We start from the raw sequence: 20293 nt of genomic DNA, 5'->3' as shown, positions 1-20293 counted from the left end.
TTTTAGAGACTGATTGCAACGAATTTTCTCGATAGCAATAGAAAACGCCGAAAAGCTTGTCGAAATCATAGGTTCCGATGGTTGTCTTCAACTCCTTAATCGACCAATACCAAGAGACGAGCTATCGCCTCATCTACACCTGAACGATGATGCAAATGGATTGATGAGTTCTCCGGTGCATCTAGCGCAATTAAACCATCATTATGTTCGAATGTTTGTAATTTCGAACAGGATACAGGTGAATCAATGACTGTTAACGATAACGGCGTTACAGGATCCTATAACCTGCGCTCGTCGATGGCACCTGCCTCTCGGATCTCGTCAAGATTCTGCGTTTTTACGAGGTATAGGTTTGGAATTCGAATATTGCACGAAGCGCGAACGTCTAGTATCTACATTCACTTTTATGAAAGCAGTTGGTTGGCTTTGGAAATTTGTTGCCATCTTCCACGCTGTATAGGACGAAAATGTGAGGTTATGACGCTTGTTGAAACATTTTTTGATTTTGTGGTCCATTCTACATGAAAATCTTACACCGGGTTTCTTAAAGCTTGATCAGGGAATCAACGCTTGATTGACGAATCGATGAAATTTTTTTTAAATCGATAATTCAGTCACAATCATTCAGAATATCATTCTAGCATCAAATTATGATGTTAATACGTCCATTCAATCATTTTTAATTGCTATTTCTTCAATATATCCAGAAATGAATAGGCCTCGGCGATTTCGTTTCAGAAATCAAGCTACTGTGAAATCGTTGATCGAGCAATCAAAGTCTTATGAAACCCGCTGTTCGTGTTTTGGGTGACCTTCAGATCCATTTTCAGCTATTTCCAATACCAAGTCGGTAAAGAACTACTGGTGGTTGACCTGGGCAAAATTGACTTCTTGTCTCAAAAGAACTTGAGAACCAAGTCTAGTGTAACTAAACCAAATCAGCTCACTCTTCAGTCTGAAAAAAAGCAGGGTAGATAATAAAATATATATCACAACGACATCATTCGATAACGTAACCGATGCACCTTCAATCTCGCCATAACTGACCTCGGCAACGGCACAGGATCGCGTTTTCTGAATTCCTATCACGTGAGGCCTGACCTGCCTTAAGGTACCGCGACCATAAAGTTGCAGCAACGTCACGTCGCAATCAAATGCCAATATTAGTAGTTGTTCTGGGCGGAGAATGCTTGTCGGCAGCCACATCAAAGGCGGCGACGGATTATCATCGATATATTTGTATTCTTCGGGCGCCGGCAGTTAGTCTATAACTTGATCTACCATGAGAGTTCGTTTTCGTCCAACAGAGAATTCGCCGTGAATTTTTAGAAAAGTTTAATCTATTTGGTCGATTCACACTAATCCTATGTCAACTTTATCTTTAACGAATAATATTGGACCAAATTTACCTCCCTGTGGAACTCGGATTTGTTACTGCTTCCAATTGAAGATTTCGGTGGTTGTAGATGACACTCGAAAGTGATTGAACTTTGTATGCCTGATTTGAAAAATTCCCAAAAAGTAGGGGCCAGTTAAAAAATCCTCAAGACTTAACGGTTGCACCGAGCTAGATGAAACTTCAAGATTTATCACTAGAAGAGTTGCTCTTTCAGAGTATGTATCACATTTAGATCCACGATCATTTTCCTGGAAGAAAAACTACTCGCAAGTTGACCTTTGAAAAATTCCCAAAAAGATGGGGTCAGTTAAAACTTCCTCAAGACCGAACGGTTGCGCCGAAATGAATGAAATTTTCAGAATTATCACAAGAAGAGTTGCTCTTTCAGAATATCTATCACATCAAGATCTACGATGATTTTTCTGGGAGATACGAGTGTCGAAAAAGCCCGATAAAAGATGATTAAAAATTCGTCAAGATCTAACGGTTGCACTGAGGTCGATGAAATTTCGAGATTTATTACTATCATGTGTGCCACCCTGTATAGATAAACAGGGGGAATATCAACAACGCCTTATGGCGGGAACAACACGTAGAAACCGATTTTGTCTTTCACACGGCCCGACACTCCAAACCGTGGTCGAAAACCGATAAAAACCACCACCTTTTCTCGGCGTCTTCAAGGATAACCGTCCACCCCCTATCCCATGAACCGGGGGCAAACACACGCAGGGATTTATCCCCGCAATAAATGTTAATAAAACGGACAAACACGTTCACCTGTGAATTCCCCAAACCGGAAATATTCTGCCTATCGACTTCCGGCGCGGCATTACATTCAAGAATCCTGGTTCTCGAAGGACCAGGAACCTGTCGCGGATGCTTGAGATAAGACTCGGCGATAAGCAGGTGTGATCGGAGATTTGCTGCCATCAGAATATAACACCAATAACATTCTCCTCAATTATTGTTCTTCTTGTTTCAAAACCCTTGAACAATCTTACCCGACTTAAAAATGGGCTGAAATAGGGTAGCAATAATAGCGCTTTGTCAGTCTGTCAATAAAGTGTCTCAATTTTCACAATATTTTCATCTCAAATCGCACGATACAACAATTTTTGCAAGTGACCTGATGCCAAATCACATAGACTCAGTACTGAAACATTCATGGTCCAGCCATACGTTTATGTCGTGTTTAGTTTGCCAGAGTCGCCTTTCACAGTCCCGTACTTGAAATGAATTAAATTTTGTCGCAATTCCATGGGTAAAAGCTCGGCCATCTTCATAATATAGTCAAGTTCTGATGAAATGACTTTTTCCAATGTCTTTTACCTTCTGTAAGGAATTCTAACTTTTGAAAACACTCTGTATAGTTTATGTAAGATAAATACCATATTATGACCTAATCGAACAGACAAAATCCCGATATCCTTGAACTTCCTGGTCCATAACGACCGTTCGTAGAATGTATCGCCCCTTCTTTCGCTAACTCTATTAACATCATATGCCAATAGAGATAATGGAGGCATAAATCAACTCATTTTTATATCGGCGCTCTGGCCAACGTTCGCAATAAAACAGCCTATTATCTCTAATCAAGTGGCCGCGCTATCGGGTCATTGATTGATTCCTGTCGTTAATGTAACGACCTTCTTCCGTTGTCTGCCGGCCCCGCTGATGGTCCACTGGAGGACTCTTCATTCCCGATTCCGGGATGAGTATAGCTCTGCGTAAATATCTGAGCGCTGATGGGCTGATTTATCGATTTTTTCGTCGAGGGGATGTTCTGCTGGGGATAGCTTTGTTCTATCCTGTTCACCAACTGCAAGATGTCACCTTACGATCTGTCCTGACGCAATTGTTTTGTCATTGTGATCGCCCAATAGCGCGCAATTCAATCTAGTACTCTTTCTCTCTAAATATTTTCAGACCTCTGCAACGGTTACACCGTAAACAGCCTACTACTTTCCAATTGTAAATGACACACCCAGTATACCTTTCCATTGTTAGATAGCTGGTTTGATACCAATTTCATCAACCTGGAAGCGATAAAATAACGAATGTTATGTTGAAGAAATTACCTAGAAAAGGTATAGCCGCTCTAACAAATATCGCGAATGGAATCATGAGGACAGAACACTACCCAGAAAAATGGAAAACAGCGGAAGTCATAGTATTCAATAAACCATTTAAAGAGAAGAAGTTCCCACAAAACTACAGACCGATAAGTCCACTGTCGGCGTTAGGGAAAGTAGTAGAAAGGATTATCGCCACGAGGCTAAATGAGGAAACCGAAAATCTGAAACTGATACCACCAGAACAGTTCGGATTCAGAAGAGAGCATTCAACAGAGCAACAATTATTAAGGCTCACAGAGTACATTACAGAGGGATTCCAAAATAAACAAGCCACAGGTCTTGTTTTACTAGACGTCGCCAGAGCATTCGACAGAGTATGGCATGAAGGATTAATATATAAGATGAGAAGTGCTGGATATTCTATCAAAATATGCAAGTTGATCCGGAATTATCTCAAAAATAGAAGATTTTACGTGAAAGTGGGGGGAGAATGCGCCTCAACAAGAGATATAGAGGCTGGAGTACCCCAAGGATCAGTACTTGGGTCACTTCTGTACAACATATACATCCACGATATTCCGAAAAATCCAAGGACCATGTTATATGCTGACGACACAGGCATAGCAACTCGACTCCGAAACCCAGAAGTAATAGAACGAATTCTACAAGAAACGATTGACGAAACAAATGACTGGTGCATAAAGTGGAAAATCAAGCTCAATGGACAAAAGAGCCAAGCAATATTATTACTGAAGAGAAGACTGCGGCCCACAACGAATCTAGAAGTTGACGGCGAAGAAATCGACTGGAAAAATGATGCCAAATATTTAGGAATAACGCTTGACAAAGGACTTACTTGGAAAAGTCATATCAAACAAGCAATCGACGAAACGAACGCAGCGATGAATAGACTCTACCCTTTAATAGGAAGAAGAAGCCACATGTCGAAATGAACAAAATTGAAGATAATCAAAGCCGTTGCTAGGCCTCAACTGACTTATGGATCAGTTGCCTGGGGCTTCGCGGCAAAGAGCCACATCAAAAGAATTCAGGCCACTGAAAACAAGCTGCTACGATGTGCAATAGATGCACCTTGGTTTGTCAGGAATAGACAGATTTATAGGGACCTAAAATGGGAAACCATAACGGAATTCATGAACAGAAAAGCAGAGAAATTATTCGAAACAGCGAAAAACCATCCGAATCAAGAACTCGGGAGACTAGTGGACTACGACCCAGAGGAAGACAAGAGGAGAATGCCAATTTACCAAAGGAGACCAAGAGATTAATCAAAAAGAGATAAAATAACAACAGAAACTTATTGAAAAATTCAATAAAGTGTTGATCCAATAGAGGATAAACACATAAATCCCAGCACGATAGTGTGCGAGAAGAAAACCGACTAAGAGATGAACGGTTTATAGGCAAATTCCCGGAACCAAAATTCGAGAAGCAGTTAAGGGTTTTCAGTGGGTCTCGAGCTCAGGAGAGTGAGAAACCCCACACTTGTTCCCCCTCAGGAGAGGATGGTTCGTCTGACTTACAGATTTTTCCCCTGCTACACCAAAAAAAAAAAAACAACTCAGTGTCCTCTATCTACCCTTAGCTTCCTCCTCTTTACCAATGAAACCTTCTGTATAAAACAACGTTCAGGCGACCAGATTTCTCATACCTGAAATTTCCATGTACTTGTGCGAGATTATTTCAATTTTCATATCCCAGCAAAAATACAGTTATTTTCGGAACTTATAATTATCCGCATGCCCCATTTCACCTCGTTACCTTATTTATAACCGGTAACAACTTATCGTTTACAACGATAAGGACAACCCGACAAACCCTAAATAATTCATTTCGAACTACAATGTATGTATGTATAAAACGACCGGGTATAAATAAACACTTACGGTCTTCGATTAAATAAATTAACCCCGGTATTTATTAATAAAACCGAGATTTGACGACATGTCGGAATTTATCCGCCATTTACAACGCATTGGGCAGGAGATAAGAAAAGTTTATTAGACTTCATAAACCACCTTCTGTACACCTCCGAACGAACTTATCATAATATACAGGCACGGAAATTTATTAATAGCGCGCCCAGACTATTTATAAATATTTATAGTTTTATTTGAGAGAAGGGGGGTGGTTGTGAACTTTCAACCACTTCTCTCTTCCGTGTGAGCCTCTCGGTGATAAAATGATAAAAAAGGTAAATATTGAAAAGTGTCACGATAGCCGTTTCTATTCCGGGCTTCGCGTGTGAATTGTTCGGATTCTTTGTATTACCTTACCTTATTATTAGGGTCGGATGTTTGGAGAACTATTGGTGTTGCACCTGTTCTCAAGGCAGTTCGATTTGTGGCGATTTAACGAGGAGAAAAATGGTGTAAATCGGCGTGCCACTTATCCAAAAAAAAAGGAAGTTTATGGTTATGATTGAAAAGGTAAACATTCGGAAGAGCTTCAACACGATGCCATGTAAAAAGAAAGAATGAAAAAAGGAATACAATGCCCAAAATTTCAAAATTAATACCAAACAATATATCAAAACCAAGATGGAGGCTAGCTCTGTGATATACGAGGATGTATTGATATCTAGTTAGCCAAGACCAGTTTCACGCATAAAAAAATATTGCGTTACCATAGCAACGAGCAATAACTCATTAGCAGTGTCAGTGTGAAGTTTGTGGTCAAAAAAGTAAAGCAGACTCACGCAATAAATTTAAAGAAAGAAGATGTCCACCGTAATTCTGAAAATCGAAAAATTGGAGTGTCGAGCCATCAACAAGTACCTGTATTTAAAAGGGTTAAGTGGTAAACAGATTCACGAAGATATTCTTAATACCCTTGGTGATCAATGTCCCTCGTACGCGACCGTGAAAAATTGAACTGCAAGCTTCGAAAGAGGTAAATTTTCCATTCAAGATGATGACCGATCGGGAAGGCCAGTTTCAGTGTCAGTCCCCAAAAATATCGATGCAGTTCATGACATAATTTTGTCAGACCGTCGAATTGGGCTAAAACAGATATCTGAAGCACTGAATATTTCATACGAACGCCTTCATCATATGGTTCACGTCAGTTTGGACACGAGAAAATTGCTGCAAAATGGATCCCCAAATGTTTGAATGTTGACCAAAAGCGTGCAAGGGTAGAAGCATCGCGTTCGATCTGTGCTCGATTTGAAAACGATGTAGACTTCTTAAACCGAATTGTTACTATGGATGAGACTTGGGTACATTCCTAAGATTCAGAAACAAACAACAATCGATGGACTGGCAACACTCTGGTTCTCTAAAACCTAAGAACTTTCGTGTCCAAATATCTGCTGAAAAAGTTCTTGCTTTCGAACGTTTTTCAAGACTCTAATTGAAACCATGAAATTTGTCGGACAAGTGGCCTTCTATCCAGAACGATAAGACTCATACAAAAATATGTGCACATTGATTTCAACTTCGAATGAAGATTATTCTCTCGCACTCATCAACAGTTTACCACCCTGTTAAGCCAATGATTCACTCGTTTCCCTGCTCTGTTACAAAGGACGTAAAAATATATACATTTAACAGGTTATTGTTTTCGAGGTTACTTAATTCCCATTCTAATCAGTAATTAAGATCAGATATATACGTACAGGTGAGCCTGTCGAGCATGGACAGAGACGAAGAAAGGAATTAATGTACCATATTAACATAGATGCTCTCCTAGTTAAGCTCGAGCTTTAAAATATCGCGATTGTTGTGGCGAACATCCGCAGAGGGCGTCCGCGATCCAAGTGCTGCAACAGGTTAGCATGAAGAAGAAAAATCTTCGGTTTGCAACCGCTCGCCTCCTTCAAATTCAGCTTGAGCAAACTCATGAGGTGCAAATTAGCACTCAGACAATAAGAAATCGCCTCAGAGAATATGATTTAAGGCCTCGTGTAGCGGCAAGTGGCTCAGCTCTTACCCCATCCCATCGAAGGGTGCGTTTGTATTTTGCGAGAGAGCATATCCATTGGGAAGAGGCCGATTGGGAAAGAGTTCTCTTCACAGATGAGTCTAGATTCTGCCTCTACCATTGTGATCGACGTTCCCTTGTATACAGACGTCCACATGAAAGATATGCTCAGTGCAATTTCCTGAATACTACTGGTTTCGGGGGAGGATCGATTATGGTATGGGGTGGAATATCTTTGACTGCTCGCACAGACCTAGTGGTCGTTGATAATGGAGCTATGAATGCTGATAAGTATATAAAGAACATTCTTGAAGAGCATGTAGTGCCATTTGCCCCATACATTGGTGAAAATTTCATTTTTATGGACGATAATGCCAGACCCCATCGTGCGCGCATCGTTCAGGAGTACCTTGAAGAGGTTGAAGTCTCTCGAATGGAATGGCCAGCAAGAAGTCCAGATCTCAATCCGATTGAGCAGGTTTGGGACAACCTCAATAGAAGGCTGAAAAGTTCAGAAAATCATCCCAGCTACTCTTAATGACTTAGGAATCCAACTCGGAGAAATCTGGGAAGGATTAGATCAGAACATTTTAAGATCACTCATTTTGAGTATGAACCGTCGTTGCCGAGCTGTAATTAACGCAAGGGGTGGAAATACCAAGTATTAAACACTTATCAGCATTTCAGTATTTTGAAAATTGTTCATTACTCTTCTTTCACATAAGATTCGGTGAAATCCTGAATTTTCTTCCATTCAATGTGTCTTGTTTCGTTCAAAACCTTCCGAGAGAACATAAAAAATAAGTTATAAAGTCAATGTAGGGTTAACTTTCATTAAAATTGAGATTTTCAGAATGTGCGTTAATTTTTTTGCGCAGTGTATTTCCTATGCGTCTACTGGACCACTTGACGAAGCCAAACGTTTTCGAAAGCAACAAATATTGGTCACCAAGAAATTTCGACAACGATGTTCATTGCTTTTCTGATTTTGGACTTGGTTTGGTACCAACACTCTCATCCCCACTCCAGCCCAACAGCCTGTAGCATAATCACAAAATCGTCACGAACCACGCGGACACCGTTTTAAACCACCCGATGGACAGTTGCAGAATATCCTCCGGTCCCATCATCCACTTCAATTATTTTAACGGCCTCAATAAAAAACAACTCACCTGTGATACCTACTACGAATTGATGCGTCTTTGTTTTTGCGCGCCTTTCGATTGTTTCAACGTATACGCTAAATAAACGAGTGGGAACCTGCTCGCTCTGCTTGATAAAGTTGAGCAATTAACGAGGTATAATTGTTGGGCGTTAGGCTAGGAAGTTGTTTGTTCGCGAATTCAAGACCTATGTGTTTCTCCGGCATCGTAGATATGATATGATTGCTGACGATGCTCGTCTCGACGTGTGGATCTGGATCTACACCCACTTGGAGCAGTATTATTCCGTCTGGCATATAATTCTCCTCTTTTTCTATTTGTTCATGGCAGGAAATCGCAGAGAGTTGTTGAATGCTATACAGGGTGGCCATTTGAAAACGAAACAGACGAGATTACAGACGAAATAAATTTTTTCGATAGAAATGCTCGGACAGGTCGATTTCTGTTTCGAGGGGGACAACTTAAGATGTAGGTTACGGAACCATAGCGCTTCAACCCTTGCTACTACAACCCTCACCCCCAATTTTTGAATAGGGAAGATGAGGTGAGTGATACCTCATTTGAAAGGTATTTTTATACTGATTTCAACACAGTAATTGTTTTTTCATTTCATGCATTAGTTCTCGAAATATTTTTAACTAAGTATTTGAAAATGAAGTGGTGTTTTCATGTCACTTGTAGTGTTTTTTTGTGAAAAATCGACATTTTGAGCTTCAAAACAACCATGACTGAGGCTTCCTTCTTCCAATCCACTGACATAGAAATCTTTAATCAAGATGTCGAACAAACAAAGCGTATTGCGAAGGAGCTCAATCTTGCTGAAACTCAATCTAAATTATCTTCGATATAATTTGCAGTATTTCCGATAATATGCGGTAACACTTGATCGATAGAAATCTCCAAAAATTCCAAATACGTACATATCTCTAATCAGATTACCAGGTAAAAAAAATCAAATCATTAATGATGCCACAGAAATATTCCAGTCCGATTCTCATTTTTTTTTTTAAAAAGATATGAATTCAATAATCAACAAAATGAAAACATTATTGAAGCCAACTGAGAAAACACTTCCTAATTAAGTCGGAAATCGTTTCACGAATTGGGACTGGAATATTTCGGTGGCATCATTAATGATTTGATTTTCTTACCTGGTAATCTGATTAGAGATATGTACGTATTTGGACTTTTTGGAGATTTCTATCTATCAAGTGTTACCGCATGTTATTGGAAATACTGCAAATTATATCGAAGATAATTTATTTAGATTGAGTTTCAGCAAGATTGAGCTCCTTCGCAATACGCTTTGTTTGTTCGACATCTCGATTAATGATCTCTATGTCAGTGGATTGGAGGAAGGAAGCCACAGTCGTGGTTGTTTTGAAGCTCAAAATGTGGATTTTCCACAAAAAAACACTACAAGTGCCATGAAAACACCACTTCATTTTCAAATACTTAGTTGAGAATATTTCGAGAATTAATGCATAAAATGAAAAAACAATTACTGTGCTGAAATCAGTATAAAAATACTTTTCAAATGAGGTATCACTCACCCCATCTTCCCTATTCAAAAATTGGGGGTGAGGGTTGTAGTAGCAAGGGTTGAAGCGCTATGCGTCCGTAACCTACATCTTAAGTTGTCCCCCTCGAAACAGAAATCGACCTGTCCGAGCATTTCTATCGAAAAAATTTATTTCGTCTGTAATCTCGTCTGTTTCGTTTTCAAATGGCCACCCTGTATATCTGATATTGTTTTTAAGATTCCAATAGAGAAAAAGGGCCTCGTGTTGTATGGAGCGAAATTTCCTTCACTTTCTTAGTTTACAGAGTGATGATCATGACGCGGGTATGTATAAAAACAACCACAAGCGCTCCCAAACCAGTTCTATTACGAATTCAAGCGTTAATTCATTATCATTCCCCAACAAACGCTGATAGCTACAAGAAATTCCTAACCTCGCCAAAAATTCCCTAAGTGACGTATCAATTACCGAGCCTTACACACCCCTAAATGGCGATTACTGAAGCGACGCAATCAATATCAACCACAAACACAAACGCGCATACCTACAGAACCACCCCGCACCAGAAATATCCCGGTACCATTACCGTTCCGCGCCGTGTACCCAACATGGAGATACTAATTCCCTGACGTACGAAATAAATCGATGTTCAGGACGAACACGTATTCGAACTTAATGCCGTCGGTCGATTTGCTCTTGAAATATCGGCCCGGTCAAAAATGAATTATAACCAATCGGGCCATAGATAGGCGAGGGTTTTTTTTTTGGGTTCGGTGGTCTTTCTCTCGTTTTCTTGAACAATTAATATCGTACGCTGCGATACGTATGCGTTCATTCGTTCGGTGTGGTATATCGTCGATTAAATGATGGGATTTGGTTTGAGTGATGACTGGGGGACTTTTCGATATTTCGATGATATCGTGAAACGGTCTTCACTAATGGACTTTTCACGAAAATCGAGTCCGGGACTCCTTTCAACGTTTTTTCCTATCTAGTCTAGAAGTACCAGAAACATCAGCCAAAATTGAGCAATTTGGGACTTGTCCTGGTACTTCATGACCCTTTCTCACGTGTGAATTAAGTATACAGGGTTTTTCTTTCAAAAGTTTTAAAAGTTGCGTGGTAGCAAAATTAAGTCCAAATCGCTTATTTGTGTGTGACCTAGCGATAAACTCTGACAGTCAGACTGCAATTGAACCACTTCTAAGTAGTTCGGGAGCCCACGATTTTAAATTGTGATTAACTCCGGGCATGGAAAGTCACCAACCAGATCTGGCCGCCGCTGTATTTTCCTCGAGTCTCCATTATAACTGTGGACCATAGACCTCCACTGTGACCTGTCTAACTCTAGTTGTTCCCAGTTATGATTGGCATCAACTGATTTTAGTAATTGATGCAGTATATCCTTAAACCGCTTATACTGGCCTCCTGGTTTCCGAGCTCCCTCTGTGAATTCGCCATACAGAGCTATTTTGGGAAGTCTGGTGTCTTGCATCCTCAGAATGTGGCCGCTCCATCTGAGTCGGGCCCTCGTTACTTGAGTCTCAATTGTTGTACAACTCGCGCGTTGCAAGACTTCTGCATTTGAAACTCTGTGGAACCATCTGATGTGCATTCTTTGTCTTAGATGACGTTGTTGCGTTTGTACAAGATGTTTAATATGTCGCCTGTAGGGCGTCCAGCTTTCGCTTCCGTAAAGAACCTTCGGGAGGACCACTGCTTTGTAAACAGCTGTATTGGTCTTCAGATTGAGGTCGTGATTTTGAAACACTCTGTCCTTTAGCTTCCAGAATGCCCGTGATGCTGAATTGATACGGTTGTATAATATATTTCCGTATCCAGTTTAGGCCTAGTATTTATGAAGCTTCCCAAGTATTTGAACTGCTCGACCTGTTCTAGAATTTCATCCTCCAGGCTGATATCTTTTTGAAGGCTTATTGGCGGACTCACCAGGATTTTGGTTTTGTCGATATTGAGTCTAAGGCCTAAAGCTTCGTATATATGTTTATAGGTGTCCAACATTATCTGTAGATCCTCTGGGCTGCTAGCGATAAGTGCGCAGTCGTCTGCATATTGAAGTTCCGTGATAAACATTGTAAGTACGGGTTTTGCTCTGAGGCGTATGTAAGCTAATGCAAAAGCTTAGAGAAAAACCTAGTAAAAAAACCCTATCTCCCCGTGAGTAGTGTAGTTATGACAAATTTGCCTCTCCTATCTCCAAATTATGCCTGTAACAAAAACAAAACAGAGCAGAAAAAGTTAAAGAAAAAATAAATAATACAACCTTCATTAAACTTTTACGAAGACTTGATGATAACTAAAACTAAGGAAAAATGATTGATCATAGGTACCTACATAACTTTTCTCCAACAGCTTCACAGTGCAGAGAATATGATCTCTGCGTCAAAAATTCTCTTGTTTCAATGCGATAAGCGCTAAGATCACAGTCTGTACGTCAATCGATGCGGATCCTAACCTCAAACACGGCCGCCATCTTCCCTTATACAATCAGATGCCAAATCCGACTAATTTCTACTAATTAACTCCGAAAAACAATGGTCGCGGATCGAAAATCGTTCGATAAATCTGAACGCATCGGCGGAGAACGCCTGCTCGGCGGCACACCGCCAAATTAGAGACCGCGGTACGCCGCAACTCGTCGATGCATTTTTCATTACACTTATTGATGAAATAATAACGTTGAATGGAACGTTATCGACGCTCCGTAAGAGCGGCGGCCAAATTGGTACATATCCGAACGAAATGATCGAGTTCGAGGGCCGGATTAACGGTGTAAGACCTTGCCGATAGCTGGACGGTAGCACTTTTCGGTTTCCTGCGATTTCTCCGCGTAATTTTCAACTTCCTACGGCCGTTAATGCGGTCTGATTGGACCGATGATTCGCGGTTTTATTGGAAAAATCGAATGCGCAGCTGAGTTAACGGTCGTGCTGCGTTTCCTCGATTGGGAAACGTGAAAGCGGCGGATTGTTGCCATAAAATACTAATTTCTTATTCTAAGGGGTCAAATTGATCATCTACTTGACATAGCCATCATTCATTCAAACACAGTGTGTCCAGATTAAACGTTAATGAATGATCAAGATATAGGATAGTGATGTTGCTTGTAGAGGTACATTTTCAGTACGTACCATTTTTTTAAGCTTGATTTTGGCTGTTTCTGGTAGGTACTTCTAGACGAGATATAGATTCTCCATTCACTTTTACAAAAGCACTTGGTTGGCCATGGATATTTGACACATTCGACGCTGTACAGTTCAAAAATGTGAGGTTATGACGCTTGTCAAAACATCTTTGGGTTTTAAATCAGAGTTATGTTGTCCATTCTACGTTATTTTGTACTTCTCGCGATGTGGATTAACGTCAGAAAGTAACTGGATTCGAATATCTGCCATGAACATAATTGACGTTTTTAAAAACTGATTGTAAGGATTTCTGATCACGTAATTTGCATGGAAAAGACAAGAGGTCAGTTTTCCAATATGTTTATTCTTGCTATGGACAGAAATTTAATGATTGACATATAAAAGGCAGTTGCTTGAGAATATTTAATGTTGTTTGAAAGTCCCCAAGATGAAATTCATCTGATGCAGTGTTAGGGAACGGTTTCCTGTGCATATCATTCCACATTCATCTGCATAATTAGGTACTGAGTCAATACTGAAGCGTAAATTTTTCAAATTTGCCGTTGCAGATCTCTTCTGAAGTGTCACCACTATTTTGGGAATCCCAATGAAAGGAAATTCTTTGTCATCCTCCTCATTCACGATGTATCTTATTGTGGAATCATTCAGCTGAAATATAAGTCGTTCAGATTCAGATGAAACATAATATGAATTTACTTACATCGAATAAACAGCGTGAGCCTTTGACTCGTACAAATATTTTAACAGTAGATTCATGAGGTCAAAAGAAACACTTTTTTCCTTTACCATTTTTTCCGATTTTGCTCTGTTTGAAAGATACAGGCTGGTGAAAAACCATAACAAAATGTTATGGTCGAATCAGGAGATAAGTTTTTTACCACTGCTTTGCGATAATTCAGCTAACAAACGGTCTATGGTCGTATTAGGATCTATTTCAATAATCATTTTCAATTTTGTTTCAACTTTGTCATTTTGAAACTTTTGTATAGGTGATTTTCGGTAAAACGCTTCAATTTGACCAGTTCTACCTTCTGTTGAAAGAAAGTCTCACTTTCAAATACACCCTGTATACTAGAGTGAGTTCGAATGCATGTAAACATAAACGTCAAATAGTACGGCATCGTCCACAGGTTAACTTAATCCAAGGTTATCCATCCAATAAGTTTATCGAATAGATAAACTTCCGATAAATGGAGCTCAGAAACCGGGCATAAGTGAGCAGCAGAAACAGAAGTCGATTACCAACCCTCCATAACTCCAGATCGTCCACGCTGATCGATCAACATCAGCTGCGCCGAAAGTTAAGCCGCAAATATCGTTCTCAGTCCTCACCAAATGGTACCCCGGCGAAGGAATCTACGTCACCACGTGAGACCGACCGACCCGGCCGTATAAATAACGATTTGACATGTCAGTAATTGCGAGCAGTCTTTTAATATGATCGGTAGTTGTGATTTATACACGACCCCCTACGACGTGCGACGCTGCAGGGGGTATCGGGCCGCGTTACGCCACTGTCCGGTCGGACGGACGAGGGGGCGCGTACGCGGTCCGATCTGCCCGACGGTCTTGCCCGTTCAGAGCTGAAAAGTTGTGTGTGGATCTCAATTGAAGCTTTGCGGATTACCAATAGACGGACCGGTATCACGGTGATTGTTACAGGTGTTTATCAATCACTAATGGAACACCTTAGATTGCCATTGGAAAAAAAATTATCGATGACGTCGTATTTGATATTTAAGACACGCTGTATAACTTCTTCTTACATCAAAAGACGTTGAAAAGAGTGAAGTGATTTTGTACTACAGATATTAAACTAAATTTTTGCCTGAAACTATGAAGCGTATTAAGAATTGGGCATACTTGTTGATGATCGATCAGGACAACTCGTACGATAACTCCCGTAGACTCTGGTCGCCCCGAACCACCTGCGTGGCAAAACGATGAGGTATGTGGTGCATAATTGAAGAAAAACAATGTATCGGCCCATCAGATCCGATAAATCAAAATGGAATTGCTATTTACGGCAATAATCGATGTTTTCCTACAATTCTAATTTGTTGCTTCACACTGTGAATCCCGTGAGGATGCTTAAATGGTTTTCGTGATCGGAGATGCACCCAGTACATTATGGAATTGAGTTTCACGTCTGCACTTTGAAGAATGGGGTTGTTTGAGGTTAATTAAGCATATTGGGCGATTCGATCAATTCGCATATTGGATAGTTCAAGAATTAAGATAGTCAAGAATATTATTTTGTCGACTAGTGTGGCGGTAGGTACCCACTAGGTAACGGAGATACCCATTGAAATATACACGGTGTCCGATTTAAATTAGAGAAGTTTAGGGTATTTATGTTGAAAATGAACAATTTCCAAAATACTGAAATGCTGATAAGTGATTTAATACTTGGTATTTCCACCTCTTGCGTTAATTCCAGCTCGGCAACGACGGTTCATACTCAAAATCCTTCCCAGATTTCTGAGTTGGATTCCTAAGTCATTAAGAGTAGCTGGATGATTTTCTGAACTTCTCAGCCTTCTATTGAGGTTGTCCCAAACCTGCTCAATCGGATTGAGATCTGAACTTCTTGCTGGCCATTCCATTCGAGAGACTTCAACCTCTTCAAGGTACTCCTGAACGATGCCGCACGATGGGGGTCTGGCATTATCGTCCATAAAAATTAAATTTTCACCAATGTATGGGGCAAATGGCACTACATGCTCTTCAAGAATGTTCAGCATTCATAGCTCCATTATCAACGACCACTAGGTCTGTGCGAGCAGTCAAATACCCCATACCATAATCGATCCTCCCCCGAAACCAGTAGTATTCAGGAAATTGCACTGAGCATATCTTTCATGTGGACGTCTGTATACAAGGGAAAGTAGATCACAATGGAAGAGACAGAATCTAGACTCATCTGTGAAGAGAACTCTTTCCCAGTCGGCCTCTTCCCAATGGATATGCTCTCTCGCAAAATCCAAACGCGCCCTTCGATGGGCTGGGGTAAGAGCTGGGCCTCTTGCCACGACACGAGGCCTTAAATCATATTCTCTGAGGCGATTTCTTATTGTCTGAGTGCTAATTTGCACCTCATGAGTTTGCTCAAGCTGAATTTGAAGGAGGCGAGCGGTCGCAAACCGTTGTCTCAACGAAGAAACTCTCAAGTAACGTTCTTGAATGGCAGTTGTTACCCATGGTCTACCTGTCCTGGTCTTCGGACATTAATACCTGTCTCCCTGAATCGCTGCAACATTCTGGACACACTTGTATGGGAAACTCCAAACCTTTCTGCAATTCTTGTGTATGTCCACCCTTCTTCTCGCAAAACTACCGCTTGCGCACATTCCTCTTGGGTCAAATTGCGTGTTTCGCGTTGCATAGCGATCGAGTGTAGAAAATCAAACTAAAGAAATACTATTGATCACTAGAATTGATCGAGAACAACTGATTTTAGAATGCAGCCAATACATTCAAAATCTGATAATATCATCTTTTTTCATTCCTGCTGGGAAAAAACATCTGTATTGAAGATAACCGTTGAAAGTGGATAACATATGAATGAATAATTCTGATAAAAATAATTATCATTGAGAACACCTTCAGTTAATTTTTTCGCGCAGTGTATATCCTCGACGACTTTTGAGAAGGATTCTACTAACAACCAAAGACTCGTACCTCAATCCAGCGCCCATCGATTTTCCGTTGAGAAAGACATCAACCCTTCGACCACCTATTGAACTGCACCCCCCTTCCCACCAAAACCGGACAATCCATTTCCCACACCACCCCCTAAGACGTTTCGCTGGCGTATTCCCCTTCGCATGCACCAACTGTCCGCAGAACAGTTCGTGTCTAATCGAACCAGTTGATTTCGATCGACCCCTTTGCGATTCTTACCCCCATCTCTTCGGTCCCGATATTGCCCTTACTAGACTGACCGGTACGCTAAGTACGATCACCCAGTGCAGGTGCTTATAAAGGGGATTATCGTGAAACGGTCGTTGGGTTATAGGTCTTCGTTTAATGAAGAAGAGCTTAAACGCTTAACGTGGGGACAGGTTTGCGGTGGTCAGTTGGAAGGGTAGAGAATCGTTCGGAATATTCCTTAGTTCTTTCAAGTATGACGCATTGATTTTGTTCGAGATAACAGCGGACATATCGTTGAGCAAGTTATCAACAAAGATTGAGCTTCAGTCTCCACATTATGGAGACAGTATCAAAGAAGCATTGATCAGTAATACACAAATATTTGGAAATCCATAAGTTTAGTTCTAGGTTGATTACCTATACTTATACTCCATTCACTTTTATGAAAGCATTCGGTTGGCCATGAACAAATTTTCAGTAGCGATGGAAGGATTGATTAGTCGATTAGTGGAAGGATATTGGATGGACTAATCTCCAGAAGTCCAAAAGTTATCTGATTGACGGTTGTCAAAACATCGAAAGCGCTTACGGACCTTTGATTTGCCTGCTTGATGATCAGTTTGTAAAGGTGTCGAGCCTTTTTTAGAGGAGAGCAGGTAGCTAAATTTAAGTGAATAAGTGCGACAAAGTTCAGGGGTAATTCAGCATGAAAAAATAATGAAAGTTTGCTATATGTATAGGTAACTTTTGTCCGCAAATGATTGTCTTTTCGAGATATGGGGTGGATTTATGTAGAGTTCCTGAGAACTAAGAGAAGAACCAAAAACTGAATGGCAGACGGCGATCACGTGAACGCCATCTGTCAAAGAGATTGTTCCTCTCTCAACTGGTAGTTTTCAGGAACTCTCTGCGTGAAAAAACCATTGAACCTATCATAAATTCCTCTGAAACTGGTCGAAATATGCAAATATGAAAGTTAGACATTTAGTGAGTCGTAAGAGGTGAGTTATTGCGCATTTTTTGACATGCAATTAGGTAATGACGAACAAAACATTCTTAGTGTCATGTCAAAAAATGTGCAATAAATACTGTTTGAAGTCCACTAAAATTTCATTTGCATCTATACAACCAGTTTCCGATTTCCAATAACTGTCAGTATTTTTTCATGCAGAATCACCTACGGGAGTTTATCGCACTCGATTACTACCACTTTGTATACCTGTGTACACATCTCTATCCTCAAGGAGCCCGGGTAGCTCAGTCGGTAGAGCATTGGACTTTTAATCCAAGGGTCCAGGGTTCAAGTCCCTGCTCGGGCGGTTTATTTTTAATTGTTGAACTGTAACCTCGAATTCTGGTCCGATAAAACCGAAAATCATCGATCTTCTACGATACCAGAAGAATGTTCGATTAAATTCATCACACTAACATTGAATATTCAAGGGTGAATGAAGAGGATAGTGAAAAATAATACGTGGAGTTTGACCACATTATTCTCGAATTTTTTTCAGCTATCGAATATATTTTTTTTCCAATGGCCAGTGAGCATTATCAGAAAAAATTTGTTTTCTACTGTCTTCGGGGTCACAAACGATCCCAACATCGTAGTTTTCAACGGCGCCGTGGCTTAGTTGGTTAAAGCGCCTGTCTAGTAAACAGGAGATCGAGGGTTCGAATCCCTCCGGGGCCTTTTTTGTTGAATTGAATTATTTTGTGAGGAAAGGATGAATGCTTATTGAAAACGATTGATCATTCCCTAATAACGTCGTAACTATACTTTATGAAATTTTTAGTCAGTTCTATTGCAAAGTCTATTGAGGAGTAGTGAAGGGCACTGTGTGTTCCTTAGGGTCTGCAGTTTTTATTCGGACCCATGATTTGGACCCAAATGGCCCACAGCCCACATAGCTCGAATTTGATCAGCTTGTTTAAGACAGATGTTCCTAGGGTTACTGCTCTCACTGTGAGGGGGCGTCCAGCACGCTCACCTGATTTGAGCATCTGTGACTTCTTTCTTTGGGCCTACTTCCTTGTAATCTCGTTGCTCCAAATATGTTGAAAGAGCACACCAAAATTGGCCTTCCTGATCGATCTCAAACTATTTTGAAGCCAATGTTTCCTCTCGCATACAGAGCCTATCCTCCTAAATCCTCTTTTTTCTATAAAACTGTGATTTTCCTTCTTGATGTGAAACTTCTTACCGAATAAAATTCGAGCCCTATCACAAAAACAACGCAGAATAGGAGTTTACAGGAGTAAACTCCAACAAAAACTCCTTTCAACTCCAGCCATCCCCTAAATCGATCCAACCCTTCAACGCCGCCTTCAGTTCCTTCGGCTGGAAGTAAGAAATCTGGCCTTCAGCTAAAGAACAACCATGACTATGCATAAATTCAAATGGAGGTAATATCCGCAATGAACTGCCAACGAACGAACTATATAGAAGGCTCATAGTTTGGCGTATATTTAAAATGGCTCCGAGCTACTGAGATATCGACAGCCAGGCGAAAACAATATAATAATATGGGTCCTAATTGGGACTAGAGCTACCGCCGTACGCGGCTCAGAAAAGGAGCCAGTGGCGTAGACGAAACCGCGGGCTGTGAATCAGTAATTCACCAGTCGGTTGTTGATTGAAACCGGCAGCATTTTAACACTCTCTTGCTAGTATTAAGTGTACAGAGTCTTTCCTGATGAAAAAAAAATCCAGGAAGTGGAGATTCTTGATGTTATTATCGTATACTGCTCCAAAACTCTGTTATTTTTGGCATTTGACTCGAATTTTCACTATTGCTGTACATCCTATGTGGAGAGAAGTATGCTACCCACATAAAAAATATGGTCCTCTTGTCACTTGATGATCGATCTTGGCCATCCGTTGTTGGACTCACGTGCGCCACTGTCTCCGATGCATTATAACCCGTGGCCACGGGTAAGAGACAGCTCGGGGTTCATTCCTTCAATTGACTATCTGGGAAAGCTCCGGAATGGAACGAATCGCCCAGGGAAACAAATTCGAATCGACAGCATCAGCAGCAGCAGCAGCAGGCTCGTCGCTTTCCGAATTACTCGATTGTTTCGGTTCTAGGCCCGCTTTTGTTTTCGTTTTCGTCAGATGTTCAGATGTTTTCGGCGTCGAATTTAT

General features: G+C 40.7%; 1 long non-coding RNA gene and 2 other non-coding genes across 3 annotated transcripts in view; all 3 read left to right on the top strand.

The window, feature by feature from the left end:
- The window catches only part of LOC123320387, a 132129-nt gene that overhangs the window by 101598 nt on the left and 10238 nt on the right, over nucleotides 1-20293 (top strand). The window lies entirely within an intron of this gene.
- Trnak-uuu lies at nucleotides 18395-18467 on the top strand. Its single transcript has one exon. It is a non-coding gene; the product is annotated as a tRNA-Lys (tRNA).
- Trnat-agu lies at nucleotides 18765-18838 on the top strand. The gene has a single exon. It is a non-coding gene; the product is annotated as a tRNA-Thr (tRNA).

Source organism: Coccinella septempunctata, chromosome 9 (genome assembly GCF_907165205.1).
Source record: "Coccinella septempunctata chromosome 9, icCocSept1.1, whole genome shotgun sequence".
Classification (NCBI taxonomy): Eukaryota; Metazoa; Arthropoda; class Insecta; order Coleoptera; family Coccinellidae; genus Coccinella; species Coccinella septempunctata.
The sequence above is the reverse complement of the archived record's forward strand: the minus strand, read 5'-3'. Positions and strand labels throughout refer to the sequence as shown.